The sequence below is a fragment of the Sitophilus oryzae genome, unplaced genomic scaffold (genome assembly GCF_002938485.1).
Source record: "Sitophilus oryzae breed Bouriz unplaced genomic scaffold, Soryzae_2.0 scaffold_551_pilon_pilon, whole genome shotgun sequence".
Lineage (NCBI taxonomy): Eukaryota > Metazoa > Arthropoda > Insecta > Coleoptera > Curculionidae > Sitophilus > Sitophilus oryzae.
The window spans coordinates 1,734,741-1,743,499 of NW_022147142.1; the positions used below are offsets into that span (position 1 = coordinate 1,734,741).

Genomic DNA, 8,759 nt, shown 5'->3' on the forward strand with positions numbered 1-8,759 from the left:
TTTCAGTATATTTTTAACTTTCTTTTCTAAATCCGAGTTTTTAACCTTGATTTAACCTTGGTCGGCCACAAATTTTATTTCCATGTAAAAAAATATGTCAACAAGCAATTTTTGATAGAGAAATTTTTATTTTTAAATAAAATTTGGAGCTAATTTCCAAACAGATGTACAAGAAAGAATATTTTCAATAATAAAATGAAATTAAATTATACAGAATTTTTTTGAATATTGGAGATTATTTTATTGAATAGATCTGTGTTAGGGGAAACATAAAAAATAAGAATTATTTAACTATACGCATTGAAAATAGTTTTAGTTTTCCTGAAGATTTTTTCTACATATTTTAATAAGTGTAATCAATGGAAAAATATATTTTTTTCTTAATCTTGAATGGTATTTTTATTATAAATATGAACAAAATACCATATTTATCTATATTAACAAGAGAAAAAAATTTGGAAAATTTGCCTACAGTATGTCCCCGGATTCTCTTTACAAGAGGAAACACTTTTTTCTTACTGACCTTTTGATAATAATGCATTCTGCATAAAAAATGCTTCCTTTAAAATTGTTAACCCAGTTGATACTTTTTCAAATTTCCATACCGTATTAGAGAAAATAAAAAAAAATTGAAAATATGGAAGAATTTTGTAATTATTAATAATAAGAAATAATTATTATTAATTTTGATTAAAGTCATATTGCTGTTTGTTAAAGTATCACATTTCTGGATAACTACTATCACGCTTTCCGTTGCATTGAAATCAAATAAATGTTGTGCTTCTTTAACCTTTTAAAACAGGAAAAAATATGACATTAATTAAAATTCTATCAATAACAATCTATATATTATTTAGATTTTTAGGATTTCCATATTTTTAAGTTTTTATTAAGTCTTCTCTAAAACGGTGTGGCATTTTGACAAAGAATAAACGGGATTAACCAGCAAAATGTTTTTATGAAAAATGCATTTTTATCAAAATGTTAATAAAAAAGTGCTTCCTCTTGTAAAGACAATCCGGGGATATTACTGTATATTAGATACTTCGATAATGGATCAATAAGGGTTATAGGGCAAGCATGACTGGAACATTGGGGATAAACTATGAACTAAAGATCATAGTTAGTGTATGAACTCGTAAGTTGTTTTTTAATTATAAGAATTTATATGTTTTAAATACAATTATTAATTAATAAAGATTTATTTTCAAGTTTACAATTAAGAATAAGTCGCCAAAATTGCTAATATTTATCTTCTATTCTTAATACTCTTATAAAAAAAAATCATTTCTTGTGTAGGTACACAGTAATTTTTTTTTATAAAACTTTAGGAGGTTTCAAATTCTATTCATTCACTAGGGTTGTGATATATGTATCTATATTTTTTCTTTGTGATGTTCATTGTGAAATTATTTTTCATTAAAAATATTTTTTCAAAAGAAAATCAAATTACTAAGACTGAGACTAAGACAAACAGGAAAAATGGAACAAATTGAAATACTAAAATCTATTACCCCCTCAATTGAGTTCATAAACTTGTTTTAAGTTGATTGCTCCCTAATTATTTGAGTAATTTGTAAGTATTAGTAGATAGGTATGTAGGTATTATATTGATGTGTTTAAATCAAGTAAAATTTAGTCGAATTTAGATATTGGTATCTTCTGTTGGATTTAGAATGAGTTTAAACTTACAAAGAAAACATTTTCAATACGACTATGTACTTTTATTATTTAATTTTATTTTTTTTCCTAAACAATTGTGTGTATCAGGCATACCTTATATCTTTGTAGAACAAAACCCATTTCTTTAATTTATCATCATAAAAAATAAGGCTTCCTCTGTTCCAACAAACCAAGTCTCTAGTTAATCATTTATCATACACAAAACAATTACATATCACATTTTTTGCACTGATAACCACTATCAAATCACTATTTAATGTTAGCAGTCAGTCCCTTAAGACTTCTGCTGCAAATCCACTAATGGAAGTGCACGATCACATTAGTCAGCCACTTTTTTATTTCACATTGCATGGAGCAGATCTTCCACTGTCCTGAGTCTCATCCACTGTCTGATGTTACGAAGCCATATCATCCTCTCTTTCCCTTAATCTTTCCTTCGATGATCAACTGAAGGAATTGGTATCTATTGTTACGTATCACGTAACCCCATCCTCTTTTAATACACTTGTATGCATAATACTGGCAACTTTTTAGGAACATCCGGGTTTCAGGTCCTAATTTTTGGCGCATCTAGCGGATTCAATCAGCATGTCCAGCTTGAAACCATTCATAGTTGACTGGTTGGTTTTCTTAACTGTTGTTGGTTTATTTAACTGTTAGGTCACTAATTCTATGACGATAGGGATCGTGTTAACACTAAAACAGAACATAATTTATATTAAAAGACGATAAATACGATCAAAAACATACATAGATTTATATCGAAGAAATGTTATAATTTTTGCTACAGTAGATTACAGTACTTACTAGTTCTGAACGCCATATATGCCTGGAAAATCAATATTTGCCTAGGAATTTCTCAATTTCCCTTTTATTTTCAGATTTTGAATGTTTTGAAGTATCGCGGTGAGGTTAGGTGCTTGTTAGGTGTCATCTTTCATCAACAACAGGTTTGCGCGCGATCCTTTTTCGTTCAAAATTTGTTCGATTGTTTATCGTTTCTATTTTCTTAATTATGCAGTCGAATTATTATTTTTGTTAATAAATGGAATGTTGGGAATTTTGTCTTTACTCTGATTTAAATATTCAGCCCAGATTTTTTTTTAGATACTCATTGTTTTTAAGAAAGACTCTAACTTGACCCTAACTAACGGACGGTAAAATCATTCCTAATATGGAAACTCTAGTAATCGACCAATTAGAGAGTGAGAAATCCCACTTTTTCTAAAAATTCGAAATTATAGCGTAGGCTTTGGCGTAGGGGAATACGCAAACTTCTGAGGAGTAGAGATGGGCAAAAGTAACCGGTTTTTTGAATAACCGGTATTTTCCTCTAAAATAACCGGTTATTTAAAGGTAGTTTTTTTTTTCACCAGTTAACCTAATAACCTTGCATTACGTTCAATAACCTATAGCCGGTTATTTTTTAAAAAATCGTACTTGTTTAAAACAAGTAACAATTAAATATTAGCTGTTTGAATCGTAAATTTCGAAGAAGCGAACGGCACGGATCTTCCAGATATTACGACGATAACGGGAGATCCCGCTCCCGCTCCCAAAACGAAAATATATGACATCAAACATCAAATGTCAAAATTAAATCAGGCATCAGGCGAACCCTGATGATAATAATCAAAACAACGGCCAAATGGCCCTGACAGGTCAGGCCGTAAAACAAAGTACTAATGGCATAGACTACTACTAGCCACCAGCTAGCCAAGTGATACGAACCTAACTTCAAATAGATTCTCTAAATTCTATATTTAAATTTTAACCGACTTTAACGGATTTTCAACGGTTCTTCAAAAGTCTTCCATGGTTTCGCCCAGTTTCACCCACGTTTCACCGTAAATATATTTTATTTGTAGTTTGAAGTCTCTCTTGAAGCTTAGACTAAAGAATACAAAATTGAAGTTCAAGTAATGAATGAAGATAATCTTTCATTATCTATTCATTCAGTCTCCTTATTTTTCTTTGGTATTTGATTAAAATAACTTGGTTGTAGATTGTAGAACTTGTGAGTTGTGTGAATTGTGAATTAGTAGTTTTAATATCATATCCATCTCTACTCAAAAAAGTGAGGTTAGCATTTTTATTTAAATTCATTTTGTATATATACATACTTACATTGCTACAATCTCTATTTAATCATGCGATTTAACTAAGTTTATTATCTAAATTTGAAGTAGACCTATGGAGTGTAGAGGTAAGTAAACCTATAGGAAAACTAAATATTTAGTTTTGCTAGGTTAGGTTATTTGAATAACCGGTTAATTTGTGTCGGTTAATTTTGTCAAGTTATTATTTTTTAAAGATAATTCCGGTTAACCTATAACCGGTTTTTTACCAATAACCGCCCATCTCTACTGAGGAGCCCTCGCCACCTGGTGAACAGAGCCCCAAAGCATCCGATTATTGTATATCTATATCATCTATAATCAAGGCTTTTACTATCTTTTACCCAGCCTTTACCCAAGGATACTATAGATATAAGGATAGTTCGATTCCTATCTTCCTGCACTGTCAGTTTTTTTACGTCATCTATTGACCGAGTTGAAGTTGGCGCTAAAGATTTTAGACAGTGACAGTTATTTTTGCATTTGACGGACGAGCGCACAGTGCGTTGGAAGATAAATTTAGCGGGACGAAAGCGTTTGGTTAGAAATAAGCCAAAAAATGTGTACTGATAAGAATAAATAGTAGACATTCCAATTGATAAAAAATGCATGAATATTCTTTGTATTTCGATACATTTTTATCAACCAAATTTGGTCGTTTTCTGCTCAGCAAGGCAGAGATCATACGAAAACAAAATATTTACAAATGCTTATACATTTTATTAGAAAGCCAAATTATGTTGAAGATTGCCAAAGGTATGTACTTTTCTACTGTATGTATATTATTTGTTAAAATCCTTCGTGCCTTTGTTCTGCAGATATCAAACTTACACTTTTTTTTCAAATATCGATATATTGAATGATGTAGATCTTTTGAGTTACCAATAGTTACCAACACAGGTAGTCGCAGTCACAGGGAGTTCAAGCTTAACAGGTGAATGCCCAAAAAGATTCATTTCAATCGGATAGTATAAAAACAAAACAACTCCATCAAAAGGCACTGAGTTTAAAAAATTGTCTTAGATACTTAATATATGAATTTACAATTACCGAGTGTTAAAATTAAAATTAAAATATCTATCTTATTTATTATTTTCAAAATAAAATATATTTTTTTAAAATAAATTATAGAGGGTGTCACAAGATTACAAATTAATTTAAAAATAACTGCTAAAGAGTTTTTTGATATCATAATTTTATGTATTTGGCAATAGTTTACAATACGGTTTTTGTGTATCATGTACGAATAATATCATATCGTTTTATTATCTTGTATTTATTTATTAATAAATTAAGTTGTTAATAAATAAATAAATTTAACCATATAGTTGCTATATATTAGACCATTTGCTACGTTCTTAGATTTTAAGTCCCAAACATTCTCTTGTACGATATTACGATTCGGACAGATAATGATCAGCCGACATTTTTGATTTCGCTTAGTCGCACAATTGATTTTGGAAATCGCCCAATTTGCGACTTGCGATTTTTGCTAAAAAATGGTCGCCAAATTTTGAAAAAAGTAGCCCAAATTGCGACAAATCGCCCAATCTGGCCACACTGTGCCGATCCTATAGAATTCTGACGATATGTAGAATTCTACATGACACAGAGTCCCACTGCTGTATTTTGTTTGGATTACGGATACAGAGGGTTTGTGTTGTGCGTAGATTTTTTGTTCGTTGATTTTTTTTTTAAATGGAATGCTTTGTTTTCTACTGTAAATTAAAAATTGTGAAAGTAAAATAATTGTTGTGCAAGAAATCAAGCCGCTAAGAGAGATGGAAAGATGGAATTACATATGAAAAAAAATAATTTGAATACCAGCAAGGCAACCAGTAGATTGTGTCCATAAATGTATAAAAAAGTGTATACAGGTAACTTGTGTGTTATTTTTAATACTTTTTATTTTAATAGTGATAATTATTAAGTATAACTCCTATATTTTTTAGTCCTTTAAAATGAGAGAACTTCTCTAGAAATTATTTGAGGTCAATGTATGTTGGACTTTAGCTACAACTGTTTGTGTTAAATACCTAATATATTTGAGAACTGCAGTGAGGATTTCATTAGAACATTCGTAAGAAATTAAAGTTCAAAATATTTAATTATCTGGCTAATGTGTGCTATTTGTTTTTTTATTTATTTATTTATTTATCAACGGGCTAAACTAACAGCCCAGTAAAGTAACAATAACAAAAATATGATAAAAATAAACTATGCCTATGAGTACAAAACAAGAATTAAAAGATATAATATATAAAAAATACTCTAGGCGATTGAAAACAGTCAAGATGGGATGCCAATTAGTTGAAAATATTTCTTTATTCTTCATTTACCTAACATAGTTTCAGTTATATAAACCGATTTACACAGCGATTCAGTGTTCTGAAAAAGTTCTATATCATGTTACATGTTTCAAATTTTCACTCCAGGCTATTTTTCAAAATATGGAAGCAATTTTCTTGGCACACATTGAATATGGGGCTGCGTTCAGATATTCAGGGTAGATGCACCCAGGACCTAAAATTTACGTCCTGCAACGTTCTAGAATAAAGGATATTCTTATAGAGAGAGACATCTCAATATAATTTCAATGTAGTGGAACAAGAACAAACATCTCTAGGTTGTTACGTCATGTCCAAACAGACTATCGTCCGCAATGCCTGAACGCAGCCTGGAAGTATTTCATTAGACTGGAGACATTAATAAAAAAGTATTCTGTGTAACTGGTTTGTAACTATGGTCTGTCTCTGGTTTGTAACTATTTTATTTACAACTACTTACATTCCAAAAGTAGGTACAATATTTTAATTTAAAAATGAAAAAATGCAAAATTTGTAATTTTTTCTTGACATATTATTCGAAATCAGTAAAATAAATAACTTGACTTCTAAATTTCTCATTCATTCTTTCGAATTTAACATGGAAAGCCAGAGTGTCAGAAAGTGATAACAATAAAGAGTATTTTAACATTGGCACCCCATCAGGACTTAGAGAAGCTGCAGAAAGCAGAGGAAAGAAACAACCAATGGATGAGGTAAATGGAAGTAGGATGTAACTGTGGTTAATGTAATGGATGTAATTGTGAAGTGTTTTGACTCATCCTATTGTATATTATATATATTAGGTCAAAACTAGGTATTATTATCTATTAGTTTATATTATCTTATCTTGAATATATTGAAGTGTACCTGATTATTCTTAAGGTTCTTAGGTAATGCTATCCAGGTCAGCTCTTAGGTAATGCTATCCACAGGGTCTTGTAAAGTATAAGTACCCACGAATTTAGCATTTTTTTGCAGAAAGTCCTATGCTTATAGAGCAGTTTAAAAGAAAAAAAAATCCTTGGATGAAGCACTTTTGAACCAAAAAAATTCATTTAAAAGTGTCTAAAATGCTAACCAATCTAATAATATTTTTACAAAATCACAGGTAATTATTAAAATATAAAAACCATAGCTTAACACTCTCTACGAAGAAAAGCTAACCAAAGCAACCCAATCTAATAATATTTTTGCAAAATCACAGTTAATTATTTAAATCATCGTCTCAAAAGTGGCTCACCCCTATAACTTTTTTATTTTTTCACATAAAAAATCTAGATTTGGTATGTTAGTATATGACATAAATTAGGATTGATTGATGTAATTCAATTAATTTCCGTCCCTTTCTGTTTCACCAGAAATCACTACAAGTTTTGATTTTTAAATGGCTCTCTCGTAATTTTTTTACTTTATTCAATAGAAAATGACATTCTGAATAGAATGACATATCATATGTCAACTTTTGACATCCTCGCTTAATAAAAAATTGTATATTAAATTTCAATCTAGAGTGCCATGGTTATGTTAAAAACACTAATTTTTAATCAAGGAGCCTTGCAAAAATATATTTGATGGTCTAATATTTTTAGTGACTTGTCCAAACCGGTAAAAAGATGATCAAATCGTATTTTTAATCATATCTCAATTTTTTCAAATGGAACGGGGGTTGCTCATTAGCTTAGTTGGAAAAAGCATTTTTTTACAAATAATTTGATACCACACACTTGGTATTTCGAGTCAAATTGTCGTTATGAACCGCATGTTATAATTTCAAATAAACTATATGCGAAAATGTCAAAAGTTGACATATATGTCATTCTTTTGGGAGTGTTATTTTCTATCAAATAAAGTAAAAAAATACCGAGGGTGCCATTTAAATATCAAAAGTTGTAGTGATTTCCGGTGAAACAGGAAGGGACGGAAAACAATTGAATACGTCAATCGATCCTAATTTATGTCATATACTAACATACCAAATTTCTTTTTTTTTAACTGACAAACAAAAAAAGTTATAGAGATGAGCCACTTTTGAGACGCACTCGGTATAGAAGAAAATTGCATGATCCAATGATTTTTTGATTTGAATCAGCCCTATTTACGTAAAGCTTTAATAAAAAAACAAGAATAAGTGCAACATTCCGAGGTACTTATAGTTTACAAGAACCCTATTCACATATTACAAAGTGACCACTTTGGTAACATTGTTCCAACAATCAGTACCTAGTCTGTATACTACATTTAAAATATTTGAATTCAATAGTAGTTATATGATAGTTTGTAAGCTATTTATTGCTAATAAATCTGTCAGTTTGCTGTAATTTCTACTATTGACATGAAATGTTTTTGCAGCTTTGCGTCAACCCAATTATTGGTTTTACTCCACTGCTTCAATTACACACTGAATATCAATTGGGATTAAGAAAAGCACAAAGCCGTACACCTGCTTTATGTGCGAATTTATGTATGGCTTTGTGCTTTTCTCAACTATAGCCCTCCTAAACAATGCGTACGTAATTGGCCTAAGTTTGACACTGTCCCTGTCGCATGATTTGACTTTGCACTAGACTTGTGAATGGTGTTAGAATTCTGGCATTTGATTGGTGGAAATTTTACGATTGACACTGTTGACCGT

General features: G+C 30.2%; 2 long non-coding RNA genes across 2 annotated transcripts; one reads left to right on the forward strand and one right to left on the reverse strand.

The window, feature by feature from the left end:
- Window positions 1-1,713: 1,713 nt before the first annotated feature.
- Window positions 1,714-2,957, reverse strand: LOC115887053. Its single transcript, XR_004050991.1, has 2 exons — window positions 2,491-2,957; window positions 1,714-2,379 (listed from the first exon to the last, which is right to left on the reverse strand). It is a non-coding gene; the product is annotated as an uncharacterized LOC115887053 (long non-coding RNA).
- A 2,237-nt stretch (window positions 2,958-5,194) lies between these two features.
- On the forward strand, window positions 5,195-6,998 carry LOC115887070. The gene is made up of 2 exons (XR_004050994.1): window positions 5,195-5,677; window positions 5,753-6,998. It is a non-coding gene; the product is annotated as an uncharacterized LOC115887070 (long non-coding RNA).
- Window positions 6,999-8,759: the final 1,761 nt, after the last annotated feature.